We start from the raw sequence: 22,249 nt of genomic DNA, 5'->3' as shown, positions 1-22,249 counted from the left end.
ACTGACGCTCTGGTGTTGCAGCTGAAGCAGTCTGTGTGCAGAACCCTGAAAAATGTGTTTCTGCTGTAGGCACTTACAGTTTGTAAATCATTGTAACTAAGCGTTAAGCAACAAGCATTTCCTAATGACTGTGATGAGACAAAACGATTGTTCTTCATTCCTGCCAAGGGAATGGGAGATCTACTGGAAATTGCCCCACCTAAAAATCAACAAATCAGGATTTCTTTCTTCTAAAGTCAAAGTGTGAACAAGTCACAGCTGTGGCTTCAAGTGACACGTTCTTTCTGTCCGTGATTTTAAACTAGCTTCTGGATAAGGGAAAATGGGGAGACGTTTGGAACAGAATTTGTTCTGTGGTGGCTTGCAGAGAATAGGAGGGAAGTGAATGCAGTGAGCCAAGACAGCAGCCAGAGAGGCAGAGCAGTGTGGTACCTTCATGAATCACTGCTTAAAGGCCAGTCCTAATGCCTGTAAGAAGCGTGAGGAGTGACCAGGAACAGCCTGCTAGCAGGAGGAGGATTTCACTGGCTGGTGATGACACCATGGCACAGGGGTGGCCATGCAGCCTGGCAACCTGAGCTGGCCCTTCTTGACTTTCAGCGTCTAGAGCGTTGCTATTTCAGACAACGGCATGTTTGAATGTGTGCCTACATTAACAGCTGCTCTTGTGGAGCCTGAACTGGTTCCTCTCATACAAGAATCCTTTTGCACACAGGTTAGCAAAAGAAGTTCCACTAAATGTGAACAGAAGCTCTTCGTAAAACATTAAATATTTCTGGTGTATGAAATTATGTTTATCTAAATATCAGAAGGCAGGAATCCAAAATGAAGGATCAAGCATATACAGTAGTATCTTTCTTTGCCAAAGAAAAAAAGATAACATTCTCTTAGTGTAAAGCAGTAAGAAAATCATAGTAAATTTGTTTTGAACTGTAGAATATCAATTCATTATTGAGCCAAATTCCTTCGTATGAGGACTTTCTCAAATAACACAGTCTCTGTCAGATAAGTGTTCTGGAGGAAAGGCTGGCAGAGCCTTGCATTGGTGTGAAGCTACGGATGTGTAAAGGTTGTGCTGGCCTAATGAAGTGTGCATACTGAAACAGACTAGTTAATAATTTCTGCTGGGTTTCTGCCAGCAAGTAAGAACTGAAATGCTATATGCTCCTCCTCATACTGCTGTTGTCTCCTTGCAGGCTGAACATCTGGCTTGCTTTGATTTGGTACAGATATTTTCAGACAAAATATGAAGCATGTAGACATCCATAGGTTTAAGCTGGCAACCACCGTTTCTGTAGTGGACATAGAGATTACTAATGAAAGTCATGGCAGCTTCTGTGTGGCCTGGTCAGTCCTGCCAGATGCATTCCTTACAAACCTGTGGGTTTCCGATGTACGGTGCTGGTTTGAGTCCTTGTGTCAGTCCCTGAGCAGTGGTTAACCAGGGCTTGAACTGAAGGCTGTTTTCAAACATTTTAATTAGAACAGAAGGCAAAGCTTTAGTCTTTATTTCAGAGTTCAAGGAACTCTTTTTTTCTCCATCTAATGTTTACTAGAATTACAGCCTGCAAATGTGCGCAGGTAATGAGCGTGTGTGTGTCCTTACCCTGTGCACTCCTATGCCAAAAGGGGGTTTAGGGAAAGCAAACAAGGCCTCTAGTGAGATCAGTTTGAGATAAGGCTGATTTAAGGAATTCTGGGGCTTTTAATCACCAGGTTGGTGTTCAGTATACCACCCGCTCCGGTTTTATTCGTTGCACAGACTTAACGTGTTTTCTTGGTCTCAGCGATACAGTTTGGGAAGCGTAGATCACGTTGCCTACCCCACAAAGGTGTGCTACACCCACCAACGTGCCATTGTGCTGATGGTAAGTGAATTCTTGTTTCCGAGTGTTGTTCAATTCTCTTTGGTTTTCAGAGTTGTGCTGTCTGATTTGCAAAGCGAGCACCTCGACTGCTAGTACGGGACAGTTTGCTTAGTTAAGGCTTGGTTGGTTTGTCCGTTTTTCATGTGGAATGCAGCAATGGTCAGGGGAGCTGTTGGCCCTGGTTTAACCTGGTCCTCCAGAAAGCCTCTGCAGATGGAGCAAACACTTTGGGGATTAAAAGGAATAAAGCTGGAGAGGTGTCCGTAGAGGTGTCTATTCCTTGCGTTTTCACGCTTTTCAGGACCCTGGGCATTTCATATTGGGCATTTGGAGTCACTGCCAGAAGGACGACAGCTTTGTAGAAACTTCTGGCCTTTGTATGTTCCAAAATTCAAAGGTGAACAGTTTTGTGAGCTCTTGTCTTCCTCCAGGCAACAAGCGATGCTCCCGTAGAGCAGTATTTTTAAGCCAAGTAAGCAATCTAGCTGCAAGCCAGTTTGTAAATCTTAACTAACGTAAGGGTACAAGGGCTCAGACTTTACCTCCTGTGGGCGCTCAGGCACCTGCTGTTTCATTCCCAATGTGCTTCCCTGCCCTGGCACTAATGCTAGCACACATCTGACCCAGGGACCTGCACTGGGAAGCTGTGCCAGTTAGTCCTCTACTCCCACTGCGTTCTTCTCTTCTCTGCCCCTCCCTGTCATTTCATCTCCTGCCCTCCAGTCCAGGCCTCTCTCATGCTTCACCTTGGCTTGAGGTTGACACCATTTCTTATGCACCAGGGATTTTGTTCATAAAAGATATTTCTCTCACATAATTTCATCTTGTCATCTTCACTCCTTACAGCATGCCGTAACCCATCTTATTTGAGCCGAGCCTAGCCGAGTCTGCACTGAAAGCTGTTGATGAGGTGGAAGATACCATGTTTTGAAGAGAGGGTATCAGTTTGCTCTAATTCACCAGTCCATTGCTACCAGTAGTAGTCATCTTTTTACCTTCCTGTAATAAAGAAACAAGAAGCTAACACTGTACGAGTCTTGTTTTCAGTTTTTGCTTCCTTTTTCTAACGCTGTAGTTGATTCTGTTGGTACTTTCATTAGATCAAACTAAGTCGTGTGGATAGCTTCATCTTTCAGTAGAAGATGTCTAAAATATGACTTGTGAACAAGCTGAGCTTGGTATGAGGAGTGTGCACCACTTGTGAGACTCTCTGTGTAGTGGGACTAGATGGAGACCAGCCCCTGCTCCACTGAACAGGGTATTGTAGCCTCGGGGCTCCTGTAGTCTACAGAAGCAGTACAGGTCACAAGAGCAGCACTTAGGGATGCCCCGCATTTACCACTCTTCTTTTGGCTATGGCTCCATAATAGACTTATGCTGGTCACATAGAGGATGCTGAAGTGGCTTCTAGAGTGGACGTACGCCACTGGAGACACTCCCCTTCTGTGGCAAGACTTTTTACGTAGGGCAGAGTTAGTCTATGAGGCCAAAAGAGATGTTAAGAGATGAGACCAGTACCGCCACGTATCAGTGATCTGGTATAACCAGCTGCACATGGGCCACGGGTTATGACGGTACCTCGGCTTTTTCAGCTGTGCCCTGTACTGCACAGATGAGATGTGGACGTACATCTGCTGCAGAGGCAGGGAGGAGAGGAAGTGGGGCCTGCGCTGTGCACTCTGTTACCTCTGCAGGGCCAGTTAGCAAGCCGGTTGGCGTTCACCAACCACGTGTGAAAGTCACTGTAGCACAAGAGTGAGCACTGTTTCTCCATAAAATTTTATATGGGTAACTTCCCCAGTTTGGGGGTTTTGGTGGGCAAGCAAGCCTTAGGGTGGGAGGTTCAGTGTGACTTTTAGGCACATGAAGGAAGAATGCTGAAAGTAATGGATCAAAAAGAGTAAGGAAGAAGATTCAGAGAGAGATTAGCAACTTCCTTAGAAACTGCAGATGTTTCCGAGGAAAATTGGGCAGATGCAGACGTGCTCCTGGCGAAGAGAACAGTTTTGGGGAGATCTTTTCATTTTCATTCTTCCAGTTGTAAATATCCAAGTGTCATTTTACCAGAGCTTTCAAAATGAGCAAAACGGTCCCAGTTTTGTAGCGAGAAGCATAAGCAGAATTGGAGTTTTTCCTCTTGACTAAAACTGATAAGATTTTTATTGTGAATTTTATTTGTAACATCATTTAAAGCATTTCTGTATGCTGGGACTCAGAAGGCCATGAAGCTGAAATGGTAATGCATAGCAGGAGCAGTGTCTGGTTCTGACTTACCTGCCCACAGAGTAAGTTTAGAATGCCAGGCTCTAAATTCAGTATCAGAATAAGTGATTTCCCCATCTATTTTCTACATGTGTGTATTGGATCAGGAGCACTTTTGGCTGCATGACTTTAACCAAAGCCAAGTTCAAACAGGGCTGTTCAGTTTATTCTCTACTTTCTGGGGTTTTATTGTTGATACTTTGTCACTCAGATCTCAGCCTCTGCCTCTCAGTGCACAAAAAAAGATTGCTGTAGATACTTAAATCTGAATCTGCCAGCAGCAGGCTGGGATTTATGCTGTGACATAAGTTGCATAAATGAGATGCAGTTGGAAGAGAGTACATGGAGTAGGTAGCTTGCAGCTTGAACTGCTCTGTGCGTTAAGGCCTTTACAGCTCCCATCTGATTACTCAGGGAGCTATGTCAGGTTGGGCATCTCCCTTCTGTTTACCTATAAAAGGGAATGAACTTTTTATGGATGGAGACTCTTAATGGAATGGAAATGAATTCTTTATTCCCACTTCAGAGCCAAATTCCAGACGGTCTCGTTACAGTATTATCACATAATCGGCACTTCCTTTCACACTCATCTTGGTTAATGTCTCACAAAAAGTCTTTGAAATTGCAGGGTCAGTTCCATGTCATTTTCTTAGTTTCCTTAAAATATTTCATCTGTAAGAGGACTAAACTAATATTTCAATTCTTAATTTGTTTAAAAGGGGTTTGGTGGGGTTTTTTAAGTGTTCCAGTACATACAGATAGGTCTGACATTGAGGAGCAGACTTGTATAATGTAGAGTAGAAGCACAGAAATAACAGTCCAGAAACTGGGATAACAGTATCACTGCGGGTTTCTTACAGCCTTGTGGATGCCAGGTCTCCATGGAAGGAAGGAACAGTTGTGGCTTCTCTGGACTTAAAAGCAACCTTGGGGTAAATCTCCATAAACTTCATGTGAAATCTCAGACACGGACTGGATTTTGTTTGTATTGAAATCTCATGACATCAGGCTGTTGTGTCTGACTTTCAGATTTGCTAGAAACACTGTTGGAACACCCTTCCTCCTGTTATTCTAGTGCTCCTGTTCCTGGCTAAGTGCTGGTGAGGTCTGACAAACAGAAGTTGGCTCAGGTTTCTTGAACGGCAGAAAACATTTATGTTTTAGAATTAATGCTTACTTTATCTGTACCTTTTGTTCCTTTTGATTCCTCTTGTCCCTTAATGGTCTGCTGGAAATATGCATTCCACAGTGAGTCAGCATGGCCTGCTGGGCTGAGCAGAAGGCAGACTTGGGAGTTGTAAATCCAAGCACTTGCTGTGTGGCCTTAAAAAACTCACTTAACCTCTGCTTCCCCACCAGCAAAATTGGAATAACTTATAAATCTTTGAGAGATGTTGTCATTAATATGCATAAAAGGACTTTAAAAACAAATGCTGGTACGGAGAGCCTGTAGGCTTTTTTACTCAGAGTGATTGTGTTCATTTCACCCAATATATTCTAAACATAATCTAATGACAAAGGAATAGATAGCCTTTGATATGTCAATTATTAAGCTCATCGTTGTTTCCTGTTGTTTCCCTAGCACCCTTAGGCACACATGGATTGCAGACAAAAGCTCTGATCTCACATCATCACTTTCCAGCTGAGACTGGCACCAGTGTGTGAAGTCCCATTGATTTCAGTGGCTGTGGGCAAGAGCAGTGGGTGTCTAGAGGTGATTTAGACCCAGAATCGTGGCCAAGTATGGAAGACCTGCCTGGTTTTAGCTCGACATAATGAGAATGGAAGGTGACTGAAATACAGAAGCTGAGCCGGGTGTCTGCCATTTCCTGAAGTTCTTAAGAAACCCATTCCCAGGTTCAGCGCCTCTGGCTGCAGTTCAGTGTAGACAGGGTAGGAAGGACTGTGACCAAGGCACTTCCCTTTCTTCTTTCTAGTGGATGTGGGGGCTCTCACATTTCCCTGTTGAGCGGGGGATCAGTTTTCACTCTGGAAACAAGTTTGGCAGCAGGAGGATGTATGAGCTATGGAATCAGAGCTTTGGAAGGTCTTCAGTGACATTTCTCCATTCTTAGCACATCATTCAACGACAGCACTTGATGGCCAGGTCCTAAATCCAGCACCCCGTCTCAGAAGTCAGGCCAGACACTGCATGTTTGTGTGCAGGAAGCTAGGGGAGTGCTCTCCAGCCGTGCCATGGACTCACTGTGGAGCTGCTTTGCTCAGACTTCTCCAATCCCACAGTTACTCAACTTTCCCAGGGTGAAGATGAGTTTCTAATGAGGGGCTGCTCGCTTTCTCATGGCATTTCCAAGTCTTACCTGTTCTGCTTGCTGGGTTGCCAGCCCAGGCACTCACACAGGACCATATCTTAAAGGCCTTATTCAGCTGTCATACAGCCCTTGGCAGCACTGGGTCCTGTGCTGTAGCCGTTAGTGCCAAAACCCCTCACAGCCATGGAGGAGGCAGGGGCTGGTGGTCCAACATGTCCTTTGCTATCCAGAAGGATGAAGATCAGGAAACTTCAAGGGAAGGAAAGAAAAAAAAAAAAGATGAAAAAAGGTAAAAGCAATGAAGAATCCACTGAGAGACAGGAGGGAGGGCAAGTAAAGGGCACGCAAGACCCTGATGGCAGGTTGTACTTTACGAGGCTCTATTTTGGCTGCAAAACTCATTGCTTTCACCACCACTGTGCATGGCGTTGGGCTGTGGGAACAAAATTCCTGTGTTCAGGCTGCTGCACTGAGAAAAGTTGCCTGGAAACACCACTTTGATTTTGGTGGGGCTCTTGATGCAACATAGCTAACATGAGAGACACCTATCTGCTGCGGAAACACCCAGACTCAAGAGTATTCCTAAGGCTACAGAAGGTACAAGTTAGGTAGTCGTAGAGCTCCTGTGTAAGATTCCCTGTTCCTACTTTCTATTGTGTTGTGCTTTATAAAATGCCCCTTACCACAGACTTTATTGTCCTGGGCTGGGGCAAGATCAAGCGTGAATCCCTCTGGTTGGTGTGCATGCCTCAGCCTGCATTGACCGCATTGACCACTAAGTGATCTGTCACGTTGATTGCTGGAGGTGACTGGTTTCTTTTCCCAAGTAACAAGTGACAGGACAAGAGGTAACGGCCTCAAGCCACACCAGGGGAGGTTTAGATTGGATATTGGGAAAAAATTTCCTCACCAGGATGGTGCTCAGGCATCGGAACAGGCTGCGCAGGGCAGTGGTGGAATCGTCATCCCTGGAAGTGTTCAAAAGCCGTGTAGATGAGGCCCTCAGTGACATGGTTTAGTGGTGGTCTTGGCAGTCCTGGGATAAAGGTTGGACTTTATGATCTTAAAGGTCTTTTCCAACCTACTTCATTCTGTTATCTTATGATTTAAAAATAATAGTAATTCTGATTCTAGAAAAATCTTTCTCCCTCTGCAATCAAAGATCCATCTTCCTTTGGAGCAATTGTATCCTGTGCATTCCCTTACTTGGCTGCTTGCTCATCTTCCATGAGGATAAACAGAGTTTTAGGGAATTTCCCAGGTGGAAAATCCCTGTCGTTTATGAGAACTCTGTGTGCGGGGCTGTGTGCAACAGCCACTTCACTTTCCTTTCAGCCCAGTACCATTTTTATTAGCTTCATTGTCTGTCTTAGGGGTAAAAAAGGTGAGAAAAGGACTTACTAGCCCCTCAGCAGTTGTCCAGATTCCAATCTCACTTTCACCACTGTAAATCCAGAGTAACTCCACTGAAACAGTGCTATTACTCAAGTTTCTGACTATGGATTTGCCCATCTTTGTTATCTTTATTATTTGCCCAATCTTTATTATCTTGAGGCTCATTGTACATAGAGGTATCCCATAGAGATTGACAAAACTGTGTAAGAAACAAAACTGTCTCTTTCCAGCTGTGTGAATTGGAGGCAACTTTCCAATGATTCACAGTTCAGAAAAGTAATTTTGGATATGGTTAGCTCATCATTTCAGCAGAGATACTGCTGTGCCTTAGCAGGGCAGCTAACCAGTAACTTACCCAGTGGATTTTGTTACAGTGGCTCTGTGAGTGTAAACATCTGGTTATAATTTATGAGAGGAACACAAAAGGGTGGCGATACTGATTGGCAGTTTCTCTGAGAATGGGGGAGACAGAGGTGAGCTGAGTTGCCTTGATGAACTGGTTCCTGTTGCCAAATACTCTGCCAGGAGTTGTTACAATTCGCAAACAAACAGATTTATTTGCCATTACAAATCACAGCTCAGCCAGTGACACCTTCAGTCAGTGCATCCCCTCGGCACCCTGCTGCACTGGCCGTGTTGACACCCCTTTTACTCTGCCAAAGCTGAGTTGCTGTTTTGTTAGGGTGGTTTTTAATGACCCATCTCTAAGATGAGGTGCTTGCCTCCTTTTGTGAAGGTAGGCGATAGATCTGATCCTTTGGAGGAACTGTACTGGCAAGCAGCCTGAGGCTTGCCAAAAGCTTTTTCAGTTTAGGTCCCTTCTGCTCTCTGCAGCACCAGAATAAGCTTAAGTTTTGGAAGAGATGGTTTGACAGCAAAAGGATCTTAATCCTTTCTTAAGCAATTCTAAGAAAAATATAAGAAGTGTGAAGTGCAAGCCTCCAGCCTGTTCTCTCAGTCCTTGCAGATGCAGGTGCTGATGTGCTGGGATTCCTAGTGCTTGTATTGGTAAAACTTGGAGGTGCAAGATAATTCTTAATGGGTGGAACTTGGCAACCCAGTGTTAACTGGCAAATCTGTCTACATTAAATATTGATTAAAATGCTTGGGCTCTGCTTGCAACATCTTTAGCTTTGAACTCTGAATGCACTTTCTTTGTATTGGGGAAAAAGAGAAAAATAAAAGAGGGAACTTGGAGTTTTAATGATGGGGTGGTTTGAAGACCAAGTCCTGAAACGAGTCCTGAGTGCCAGAAAATTATTCCAAATAGCATACTGGAAAGTAAATGAAGGTAAAGGCATCTCTCCAGAGGGAAGGGAGAGTTAGTTTGCTGTCTCAGCTGGGTAGAAAACAGGAAGTCCGAAAGAATTAGACCAAATGTGTCTTCCTATATAAAGAGGGACATACAGCAGGTAAACAGCGATGTGATTCAGGAAAAGAAAATACTGTTTCACTGGGAACAATGAAGTAGGACTCTTTTTAACATTAGAATTCAGTTCTGTCATTCCCTCGCCCCATTTTAGTGGCACCCTGCCTCGTGAGCTTGCAGTGGCTTTGTCTTTACTTGCCATGTTTATTCATAATTTATATTACACTAAACGCCTCTTTGTGAGAAAGTGATATTATCCTGCCAAGATTACTTTAGGGATATTAGAAAGGGAAAGAATACATTCTATGCTGTTTTCTTAGTTTATGTACCCTGTATCTTTTTTCCGCTGTGCTACTAATGAAGGAGGGGGTCCAGCACAGGCTTTGTAAGTCACAGGCAGTGTAGTTCCAAAAAGGCTGATGTGCATGAGGTTATCATCACAAAAGGTTTCCAGAGACCTTGCAGGTACTGGATTCTTGAGAGAAACTGGCTCTTGTTCCAGCTAATGGCAATGCAGTCTTTATGGATGTACCCCAAATTCCTCTATCAGGGAATGCATGCAGTGGGCTTTGCACAGAGCTGTGCAGCATAAATATTATGGGTAAAACCCATTCTCTTTGAGCATTGGATTATAAAATAAAGAATAGTGAAAATTCTGTCAAACTAAAATTAGGCAAATAGATTGAGTGTTCATGGAGTTACTCTGGATTTTAATACCTGTTTACCTGAAAGCTGCATCCGGCCTTAAGCTCTGACTTCATGCTTCTCTGTAGTCTTTTAGTTCTTGGCCCTGACACATCCTCTTTCTATCAGTGTAACACGACTCACCATTTTACAAAGATTATCCATGTTCTTTATCTTGTGTAGCCCAGTGTTTCCCAGCTGAGAATGGGACCAGTTTGTGTTAGGCATGGCACAAGCATCCTGTTCCTCCATAGCACGCAAACCTGTTCAGACATACCCCACATATTAATCATCATGGTACCCTGGAGCTGGCACTGCTGATGGCAAAGCTTGGTGATAATAATGGGTGCTTTATATCTTCAGAAGTGCATCAGGAAATTATTTCTGGAAAGATACCAACTGACATTACAGGAGTTTGAGCCATCGTCTGCAGGAGTCAGCAAGACTTTTTCTGTAGATAGCAAAAATCATTTAATAATGAGGTGGTTTGAAGACCAGCTCCTGAATGCAGGAAAATTATTCTGAATAGCATATTGGAAAGTAAATGAAGGTAAAGGCATCTCTCCGTAGGGCAGGGAGAGTTCATTTGCCATCTCAGCTGAGTAGAAAACAGTAAGTCCTGACCAGAGCTGCCACTTTTCATGCTAAACAGAAGGAAAGCACAGACCATTTGAGCTGACTTTAGTAGCCCTTATTTTCTGACAAGCATGTGAATACACCATTATGCTGTTTGGACAATTGTCATTTTCCACCCCGCAAGTTACTTCGGTCTGTTTCCTGTCTATGGCATTAATTTCAATCATGCCATTCATGTTAATGGATATTTTTTAAATATCACAAGAATACTTGCATTAGCATTAAATAAAAACCATCACTCGTACTATCCAGCCACCAGGTACGTGGCTTGCTATGCTGATGGTCCTCACAGAGGAAGAGCACAGAAAGCCATGGCTCTCTTGGGCCTCTCTGTCCCAAATGTATGTTGTAAACTCAATGACGAAAGCAATGAACTGTTTTCTATCCTAAGACACACCTATTTGGGCTTACAGCAAAGCCAGATTTTACAAAGCTTGCATTCTACATGGGCTTTTATGACTAGCCACATCTCCACCATCTCTGAGTGCATTCCAGTGGTGCCTTAAGTACTTTGCCCAACATCTGTCCAGTGGGGCTTGTTCGCTCACTGTTGCCACGTGTCCACGCTTTCCAGTTGAGCTTTCCAACAAAAAAGTGTCAGTCACTCTGCTTCCTGCTATTTTCGCTCAGGCCCCACTTTCTCAGATAATGCCCATCTTCATCCAGACATCCAAAGCAACTTAGCAGGCTGCTGAGTAGCTTCAGCAGTTGCAGTTGCTGTGTGGGAAGATACAGACTTCTTTTTCTCAAAATAGCTCTCCTGTCAATTTGTGTTCTATTTCTTTTTCCTGCCTCCTAAGGCCTTGAATAGTTCCCTAATTTTGGTTGTTGGAAAGCTGTCACTAAGCTCTTCTCATAGCCCAAGCAGAAACAAAACAGAAATTCCACTGTGTGTGACCATCTCAAAACCACTTCTGCTATGAGCCTGCACTTCTGGGATAGCTCTTCTGACAGTGAGACTCACTCCCGATGGGCAGTGACAGCAGTCGAGCTGCACTGACTCCACTGTGTTTGACCCATTTGGCAACTGACCTTCTTTTCACATGCCTGTTGTGACATGCGGGGCTTTCCACCATCCAAACCTGCCCCAGATGCCTACAGCTACTCCTCTAGCACAAAAGCCTCTTCTTCAGAAGTGGATGTTTTGCCTTTGGAAGACAACAACAGTCACCAAAAGCCCTGTCTGCCTTTTTGGCACAGTAAAGATCTCCTCAGTTTCCTCAGTTAGATTTCTTCAGTTTCTTTGCAAAAAGCCATCCCCCTTATAGCACAGTTTTTCCATCCCCCCTGCTGTCCCATTCAGCGGTAGGAATGAGTCATGGCTGTGCAGTAAATTAATCATCTGTTCAAACTGAGCTCTAAGTTTCTCAGCAGTGCAAATGAAACTGATTTTTGCTGTTGCGAGGATGGCCTGGCCTAATGTGAGAACTGAAAGAACACAGTGAACGACTGGGGTGGGCCTACAGTCAGATGTGCTGCTTCTGCCATTGCCAATGCAAAGGGAAGAGGACATAGTAGTGACTTGCTGCAGCTGGGTGGGCTGTCTTCATAAACCACAAGTAACACAGAGAAGAGCAACGGGCATGCAGCTACACAGCAAATGCAGAGAAACCTGAATAACTACATCATCCACTACAGCAGGCAGCAGTCTTGTGGAAAATTAGTACATTAAGAGTATTGGTCACTATAGTTGCAGTTAGTGAGATTCATTAGGAACAATCACTCACAGTTATTCCTGCAGCATCTTTTAAGCATGGGATTTCAAAGCACCTACCAGAAAAACAAGTGAACAGAAGCCACTAGCAAAACCCCAATATGTGAAAGATTTTGAGCCCTAAATCAACAATTCCCACTTGGTATAAATATAAATAAATGATATAAATAAAACCTCAGTTAATTTGCAAAGTCAAGTACTCAATGTTGCAAATATATTTCTCTTGAAATTGACTGTGTTTTTTTATACAGGGGCTGCAGCTCTCAAAGCATCTTACTAACACTCCAAAATCTTCACTATGCCTCTGTAAGAAGGTGAGATATAGGTGGAATAATTGTCAGTAAAGTGGATGGAAAATTGGCTGGACTGCCTGACTCAAAAGGTTGGGATCAGCAGTACAAAATCCATCTAGTGGCAGGTTACTACTAGTGGTGTCCCTCTGGGATGGATACTGGGGCCAACACTGCCAAATGCACTTATTAACAACTGGAACCTTTGTATGACACCAAATTGCAAGGATGTGGGTGGCATGTTGGGGGGCAGGGTTGCTATCTAGAGGGACCATGACAGTGGGAGGAATGGACTGACAGGAGCCTCATGACAATCAGCAAAGATGAATTCCTGGCCCTTCACATGGGATGGAACAACCTTGTGCAATGGTTCAATCTGGCCAACTGTCTAGAAAGCAGCTTTTTAGAATGGGTGTTCTGGTGGGCACCAAGCTGAGCATGTGGCAGCAATGCCACTGTGGTAAAGACCAACCATGTTGGGCTGTATTAGCAAGAGTATAGCCAGCAGGTCAGGAGAGGTCATTCTTCTCTATTAATCCACACTTGTGAAACCACAGCGGGAGTACTGCGTCCATTGTGGGGTTCCCCAGTTCAAGAAATTCACTGACAAACTGGAGCAAGAGCAGCAGGGGCTCACCAGGATGCTGTGAGGGCAGGAGCACCAAATGCGATGTTTGAAGAGAGGCAGACAGAGCCTTTCTAGGTTTTGTCTAGGTTTTGTCTAGTCTGGGTTTTGTTTCTCTAAAAGGACACAAGAAAAGATAAGCTATTTGTCTGGCAATAAAATAGTAATTGAACCTGAACCTGCAGTTCTTTCATCCAAGAAAAGCGCCCTGATCTTCAGGCCACGAAGTGCTAACCTCCCTCCGCTTTCTCTGGCACAGCACACGCTCCATCTGGAAAAGTAGCTCTGAAAAGGGTAAGTGAGGAAATTACTTTAGTAAGAAATTTCTGACCAGGCCTACCTGGTGCCTGCAGCACAGAACCACGCAGCAGCTTCAGTGCAAACAGTGAACTAAAAACTTGCTCACATCGCAACCGCTCTATTTCTGGCACAGAAGGAAACTGGGGACAAAGAAGTTGGCCGGCATTTTGGGATTAACACCTCTGAAATGTGAAATATGTGCCAGGACAGATGATAATCATGACAGAGCTTTGCTTTTGTGTCTCATGCAGTAATGATTTATTTGATCTGAGCAGTGATTTTCCACAGAAAAAGAAAAGGAAGAATTCATGTGGTCATCAGGCACCTTGTGACTGTGGTGCTTCCGTGTGTGGCAAGAGGGGCAGTGGTAACTACAGTTTGGGAGCAGACTTTGTGAGCAACTACAAAACAAAGATGCTTTCAGTGATAAAGGCTGCGGCCTTTATCTTACTGCATCACTCAAACAGTGCAAAGAGATGTAAATCTGCCCTAAATGTCATATGAAATCTTTGCTCATTGCTTTTTCATCACTCCTTTTGCCAGAGATGTTGGTGAGAGCTGGAAAATGCTTTCACCTGCATGATAGTGTCCCGGACTTCAGCCAAGTCTGAAGAGGCGAACACGGGGAAAAACTGGCCCTTGTGATTTTTATTGCCTCTCTTTCAGCTGAATTCAGTTGAAAATTTGATATTTTATCTTTCCATTTTAATCTTCTGTTGCAGTCTTGAGCTCTTCAGGGCAGGCATTGCCTCTGCCTGAGTGACCAGCGTCTACCACAGCCACTACTGCAATAGAGAATACTTATCCCCAGCTATCCATTGTGGGCACTGTGGATAATGGTGGTAGCAAAATGAGAACCAGGAGGAAGTTATTTTTGTGCTGGTGGTAAGAGGGCATTTGGAGAGAGCATGTAGAACAACAAAACCATGCTGCCATGCTGCATGTTAGCCAGCAGTGTTATATACTATGTTGTCTTGAATATTAGGAAGACTTTTTAATCCAGTTCCCAAACTGCTCGGTGAATACAGGGAAGGTTATTCTGAATGGATTTGATGGTCAAAAGTTGACCATCCTGACTTGTATCTGGCTGGCACTTGGGTGAGGCCCAAGGATGCTTAAAGATGCCCTTTGCCATCACAGGCACATCTGGGAGTTCCCAAGGAACCTGTGAATACTTGGCTTCCCACAACCACCTGGGAATCCCAGGGAGTCTTTTGTTTACAGTTTTCATTCTGGTTCTGTTCAAACACAGATCCTGGATCCTTCCTTTGACTCCTGGATCCCACTCCCCTCCCCGGTTGTCTGTTTCCTGCCCCAGCCATTCACACTGGCCCTGCCAGCCCCACATCCTCTCTTGGTGCGGAGGGGGAAAACATCCCTGCTAGGCCATTAACGAAGTCTTCCTCAGAAAATGCTTCACCACATCCAAAGCCAGGATGTATCTCCAGAGAAAACACTGCTTTCTTGAACAGGGCCACTGTGTCCAAATCGGGCAAGGAAAGTTTTTAAACAGCCTTAGCACAGCCTGTTTACCAGCTCCCAGGCCATGAGAGGGAGCTTTTAAAATGCTCTTCATGTACAGGAAAGCCTTTTGTCTTCAAGAGTTCAACACAGGCCCCTGTCCCAGCCACATAGTCCTGCTTACCAGCAGACTCCCATCCTTTGCCCCTCTGCTCTGGGGTGCCTGCTTAAAGCGAAAGATGCCGGCAGCATGCAGTGACACAGCTGTCCGTTCTGGAGCAGTTCTTATCTCGTGTTTATACTCTCAGTGTACAGCCTGCTCCAGATCTGCCTGCTACGGCTGGCGGAGAAAACGTGCTGCCTGACACATTCAGAGAGGTGACAGTCAAAGGGGTCTCAGTTTCTCTCCATCACTCTGATATTTTCATTTCTTCTTTCCCTTTTAATAAATATCTAGGTTTATAAAGTCGTGTGTGAGAGGTTATGCACAGTTTGGCAGGGGTATGTTAGCTGTTAATCTATTAGCCTTAAGTAGTTTTAGCTCATGGTGAAGAGACTAGTATTTCTGATAAGCCTGTGGCAACAGACATAAGAAGTCCCATAATTACAGTTAAATAATGAGAGTTCCTTACAGTCTGGAGCCAGGGGACAAGGTCAGAAACTTAACTGCCATGGCACCTCAGATTTGTACAACTGTGCCAGTGTGGTGGGCATCATCAGGGACTGATGTTGCATACTGTTATTCTCTCCGGTGGCCTCATTTTACATCTCTGTAAGCCTGGAGTCTTCACCAGAAAAAAATAGACATGATACAGTGAGAAGCAAGGCAGACTTCAAGATATTTGAGTTTCTTAATTGTTTTTCTGAATTATCCAGTGTCCAGCATTGTAGAAGATGGTGTTTAAACTCTTTAAAGGTGTTTAACACTTGAAGCTTCAGAATTTCTTATTTGCAAAACGAGCCCATCACGTTCTAGTGTGTTTTGTATAATACACATATTATGTAACAATTTGAGGCCCAGCTGGATGGACTACTCTTCTTGAGCTTTTTAAAATATGCATGACTGGATTATAACGTGTTGATATGTGGTCTTGTTTCTGGAAGATGGGTTGGAATGTGCAAATCTCCCTAGAGGAGGAGGTAGATTTAATCTTTTTAAGAGGACCTCTCAGGCTTGTAACCACTACAGGCTGTACCCTCTATGGGGACCCTTTAACAGTGTCTTGGAAGATTCATCTACAAAGATATCAAAGCTCAAATACCTGATCAGTTTCTATATAGACAGCCTCTGCTCAGATGCTCCAACATCCACCCGGTACAACTTGCTTCTCCTTCCTTTGGATCAATAATGGCTAATAAGGATGAAGGTAGCACATCAAACTCCTTCAGCATACTATTGCTGCATTCTGACAAGCTGTTGGCTGAAAGGAGGGACCCTGCAGGCAGTGTCTGTTAAGAAGAAAAAATAACAATAAAGTTTTTAACACAATCCCTTTCATTTACAAAGCATGTGCAGAAATCTGTTTCTTTTAGAGCAGAAGAAATGAAATAGGAGTGACAGCATCTTGGAGCTGGGAACAAAGGCATTATCTTTCAGCCAGAAGTCTGTGCTAGGGTGTGGGGATTTTTCCTGCTATGAAGACTTCTGTGTTTGTCTGCACTTAGCTGCTGGCTTTTTTTTCCTCTGCTGTGTCTGCATGTCTTTTACACTCACACAAACCACCAGAGACAGCAAAGGAGACACTCTGCCTTTGTTATGAGGAGAAATCTCTGTTGTTGGAGTGATTTGGTTCCAGAAGGGAGCCTTAGCCTTTCTGTAATGCTGGGAAGTGACTATATCTAGCCCATAATGTTACTTATCATTGTAATAGGTCTGAAGGTGTAAGGAAACAAATAAGGAGAGGACTGTAGGTTTAATTTTTCATGAGACCAACCTGTGCCATCAAAAACTACACAAAAATCTTTGGATAACCAAGATCTTTTTTACAGGTCTGAGCTAGAAGCTGCAGTTTTCATGGTACTGGTTGGGAAGGATTGCTTTGAGATCAGTTTACTTTCAATAAAATACTTTTAACAGACTAAGGTAATGACACCCACAGACCTCAGAGGGAGTTGGCAAGGGGAGAGGTGATATGCTTGGGCGGTCCAGCAACGGGTAGGGAGCACCTGAGGACTGAGAGGGATTAGTGGGTGAAACAGTGCAGGATGACGTGAAGCGCATATCTGTGTTGATTTTCAGTGGCTAGCAGAGGTGAACGTTGTTTCCTAGGTTTATTTTTGGTAGGTTTTTCTCAAGAATGGTGAGCAGAGGGGGGCTGCTTGTTTCATGAAAAATATTCTCTCATGGGAAGCTGGTTTAAAGGCTGTGTGGGAGAGGTCATCCTGATGGGCAGTGGTCATGGGCTCACTCCCTCAGAGACTGTAGCGCATCACAGCTAGAGTCTTCCCCCCTCGAATTCTGCACTGGGGAAAGTAATAATAAAATCCAAATAAGTAATAAGTAATCCAAAATACAGTCTATATATTCACAAAGTGAATTTTCTCATTATTTGGTATTTTTTCCTGTCATCTCAACTTGTCTGATAAACTTGTGCAGCCATCCCCAAGCCATTTTGAGTGTCTTTTCTAACACAAGATAAACCACACTATTGATTCCCTTCAGGTTAATTTAGCTATGAGAGGGTGTGAGTGTGGTTATGTGGGTGCGGTGCATGGGTATGCTTATCAAAATCAGATAACACCAGGAAACTAGTTACAACTTTTAACTGCCCTTGCAACCTCTTCTGTGGAAGAGAAGTTTTCACATGAATATTTCTTGCATTAGAGGTGAAACCAGATCCCCGTCCCGCACTTGCTGTGTTTGGAGGGCTGCCAGAAAGACTCTTTTAAAAAGGCATTCCTGCTGGAATATGTCACGGACTATTCTCGCTCCCGGCTCTGACGGGCTTCAGATGGGAAGCTGGAATGCAGACCTCCCAGTCACACACAGGAGTGGCAGCATTCGCAGGGCTCACGTTGCAACCTAGAGAAAATAAGCATCAAGGCAGGGGCAATATCAGATGAAAGTGACAGGAAGGAAGAAGCAAAACCATGTGCTGTGTGTGGGGAACTCAGCAAATCCACAGCTCCACAGATCTGCGCCTAACACTAGCCAGAGCTTAACTCAGTGTAGTGATAAGCTGGGATTTACACATACGTACTTCTACTAAGAACTTATTTTTATTGCTTTTAAAGGTGGTAGCCCCACAACAGGATGGCTTTCTAAAGCATAGATTGAAAAGCAAAGAGAGAAGGAAGCATCTGAGCTGAGTAAGGTGAGAATTAGATCATAGAAAACTCTTTGAGGCAGAGCATTTGACACAGAGTCCTCTTCCTGAATCTTCTTGTTAGCCCATCTCCCTTAGAAGGGACTACCCTGTTGTATGGAGAAAAAAGGTAAATACATACATTCTGAGCTAGGGATAATTTCATTTTAGGTTCTTTGTTTCCCAGGTATACTTTAAACAAGCAGACCCACCACCTCCCACTAAATACTTCCTGCTTCCTTTGGTGTCATGTCAGATTAAACCTGGACTATCTTTTACAGATCATGTGAAAATGGTTCTATTTTTGCTGGGTAACTGTCATGAATATCAACATACCAAGTAGAACAGACTGTGACAATAAAACTGTTAATCTCTGTGGCTGCTGAAATAGTGGCAGTAAGTGAATCTCACTGATATTTAATTTGCAAACTGAGTTGCACCTATTTAGGGAGGGGGAAAATAGCAATGCTCGTATTGATGAGAAATTCAGCATTTAAAACCACTCCTTATTAATGATTCAAAACATAAAGTTCCTAGGAGCTGTAAACAAGTTTGGTATTCTGCACACTAATTCATAACCATTATCATATGTAGAGAACAAGAAGTTACTCACAAACAGATGTTCCCAAACCCATTCATTTAAGGCACATTTTACTTTCCAAGTCCTAGTTAGCAACTTTCTGTGGTGGGTGGATTACATGAAAGGATGGGAAAGCAAGGATTTGTTTGCCTGCAAAGGAGCAATGTCTCCATGTCTGTTCTGGAGTCTTTTCCATCTTGCCTTGCTTGGATGAGTTATTCATTTTAGCCTTGCTCTTTCTACCCTGGGGGGCACTCAGCTTTATGTTCCGAGGCACTTTGAGGCACTATGAGATGCCAAACTCGTTCTATTACCAGACAGCTGTATCATTAAAAGTGTTCCTTGCACTGACTGGTAATGAAGCCTGGCATTCACAAATGCTTCTGCCCAGAGAAGGCAATTATCTTGCCGTAAGCTATAGGTTGAGTTTTCAGGGAAAGGAACGCCAACAGCTAAGGGAGAAGGAAGAATTACTGCTTGAAGTATAACTAATTTCAAGGTGACTTCATGTTTCTCAGGGCCTAGTTCAGCCATACTTGAGTATCTCCAAGTATGGAGATCCCACCACCTTTCTGGGCAACCTGTTCCACTGGTTATGTACCCTGGTGAAAATGTTTTCTGCATGTCCGGCTGGAATTTCTCTTGCAAATTGTAACCACATCTACTCTCCTTTTGCTGTGCATGTCCAAGAAGCACGTAACTCAGTCTTTGCTGTGACTTCCTATTCAGTAGATGTAGGCAGCATGAAGACCCCCCCTCAGCCTTCTCTTCTCCAGGGTTAACAAATCCAGTTTTCGCAGTCCCTCCTCCTGCAGCACCATGACCCTCTACTGGACTGTTTCTAATTTGTCAATGTCCTTCTTTTATTAGGAGGCTCAAACTGAACACAGTACTCCAAATGTAGCTCCCACGAGTAAAAAACAGGGGGGATCTGTACATGGATCCTTACAAGGATAAGTACTATCATGAATTACAAACCTGACCAGGCTGTGCTGAACTCTCTGAGAACTCCATCACTGCAAATACTTAAAGAGGGCTTATAAGAAAGATGGGGAAAGACTTTTTAGTAAGGCCTGTTGCAATAGGACAAGCAATAGTGTTTTAAACTGAAAGAGATTTAGTCTAGATATAAGGAAGACATTCTTTATGATGAAGGTGGTCAAACACTGGAACAGGCTGCCCAAAGAGGTGGTAGGTGCCCCATCCTTAGAAACATTCAAGGTCAAGTTGGACAGGGCTCTGAGCAACCCAATCTAATTTAAGATGTCCCTGCTCACTTCGGGGGGTGTGTGTGTGGGTGTGTGTGTGGGTGTGTGAATTAGATGTCCCTTCCAATCTAAACTATTCTGTGATTTAATTAGCATGCTACTAAACCTTTCTCCCACCTTTCTGAGAAAGCCAAGGAAAAGAAGACAGGGCCAGATTCTTCTGTGAAAGGACAAGAGACAATGGACACAAACTGAAATACAGGAAATTCCATTTAAATGTAAGGAAAATGACATCATACTGCGCAGATAGATGTTCTAATACCATTCAGTTTGCCAGAGGGGTTGTGAAGGCTCCATCTTTGGAGATGCTCAAATCCCAGCTGAACATGGCCCTGAGCAACCTGCTGTGGCTGACCCTTCTTTGAGCAGGGGTAGGCTGATGCGTGGGTCTCCAGAGATGTCTTTCAACCTCACCTATTCTGTGATCCTGTGAACTGCTAAGTGGGGTTAAAGAAGCTATATGTTTAAAACAGGTTATAGGAGGAGGGAATTTCTATTACCCACATTTGGATCAATGCCTCATTAACATGAGATCCAGAGAAACAATAAAATATCATTTCCTAAAAAACCTATCCTAGGACCCACAGAAAGATGCGATTCTGGATTTAATGTGGATAGCGCACAGAACCTCCTTCAAATGTTAATGGGAGAGCAGTTCTGTGATAATAATCACGGTACAGTTCGATCAGTGTTGCAATGGGAAAGAACAACCCAATATTCAATCTCAAGAGTATTTCAAAATGAGATGGAATAAAATATGATAAAAAAAAAAAAAAAAAAAAAAAAGGAGAAAGCAAGCAAACCTTAAAAAGAGCAGTGAAAAGCCAGGAAGAGGACAGGCAGCTGAGCTGCTGTTAAAAATTCTTATACTAAAATCCCAGGTAAAAGTCATGCCACAGTTTGAAAAGAAAACAACATGGTCCAAAAAGGCCACTTCATGGCTCAGCAAGAACATTAAGAATGGTATCACAGACAAAAAGTTAATGTTTAAAAAATTAGAAGCTTACCTTAATTAGAAGAACAGGAAAGCCCATAAAATATGGCAAGTCAACCAGATACCAGAAATTAAAAGGGCTAAAAAAGAAAGTGAGTTGAGTCTTGCAAAGGCTGATAGTAAATAGTTCTTTATATAGCAAAGGCAGGAAGCCAGCTAATTTGGTGACAAATATGTAAAAGGGCACTCGGGGAAGACAAGGAATCAGCAGAAATGCTCAGTGAGTTTTAGGTACCAGTCTTTCTTGGTATATAAAGAGCGCCTGGGAGAGCTCCAAACCCAATATATACTTGACAGCATTTCATCAGAAGAGCTAGACCAATCTGAACTCAATTTACAGGAAATACCAGCCCAAACAGAGAGCTGGAGGTCAGTAAACCAGCAGGACCAGGCACCATTTACATGACAGTTCCCATGTGAAGTGGTAGGTGTATAGACTGTCATTACAAATGGCCTCTGTGCTGGAGAAGGGCAGAGTTGCCAGTGTAGCTCCCAGCTAGAGGGGTCTTGGGGAACAACAGACCAATGAGTCTGACTTCCATCCTTCCTGTGACAGCAGAGCCATAAGACCACTGTACACACAGAGAAAGGTGATGTCAAGGGAAGCAGTCAGCATGATTGTTTTAAGGGACAATCCTGCCTCATCAGTCTGCTGGAACCCCTTGGTGGGATAACAAGTACATAGATAAGTTGGACATAATGTATTTGGATTTTCAGGTAGCTTTGACAGTTTCTCAACAATGGCTATGACGATACTAAGTCACAATGGACAGGGAAAAGGGTCCTTTTGTAATCTGAAAGTGGAAAGGAAAGGTTAAAGCTCAACACTGACTTTCCAGGTCACACAAAGGCAAGACAATGTTTTGGGGAGAAAAATCTAAATCATGCTCACCTGGTGCTGAACCCGCAGCTGGCAGCCATTACTCAAGAAACAGTGCTTGGAGTCACCATTGACTGTTCCCTGAAAACCTTGGCTCAGTGGTTGGTGGCAGCCAGAAAGCCAGGAAAGTGGTGATCATCCTCAGGGAATCTGCTGAGAAAAAGATGGAGGGCACCATTTTGCTGCTCCAGCTTGGTGTACCCACATCTGAGGTAGGGTGGATAGTTCTGGTCTCTGCATCTGCAGGATACAGCAGGTTATAGAAGGGCAACCAGAAGTGCCAAGGGGATCAGCTTCCTTAAGAGGAAAGACTGGAACGCCAGGATTGTTCACATTAGAGAGGAG

The sequence above is a fragment of the Lathamus discolor genome, chromosome 2 (assembly GCF_037157495.1).
Source record: "Lathamus discolor isolate bLatDis1 chromosome 2, bLatDis1.hap1, whole genome shotgun sequence".
NCBI classification, from domain to species: Eukaryota; Metazoa; Chordata; class Aves; order Psittaciformes; family Psittacidae; genus Lathamus; species Lathamus discolor.
This window is presented reverse-complemented; position numbering follows the sequence as displayed.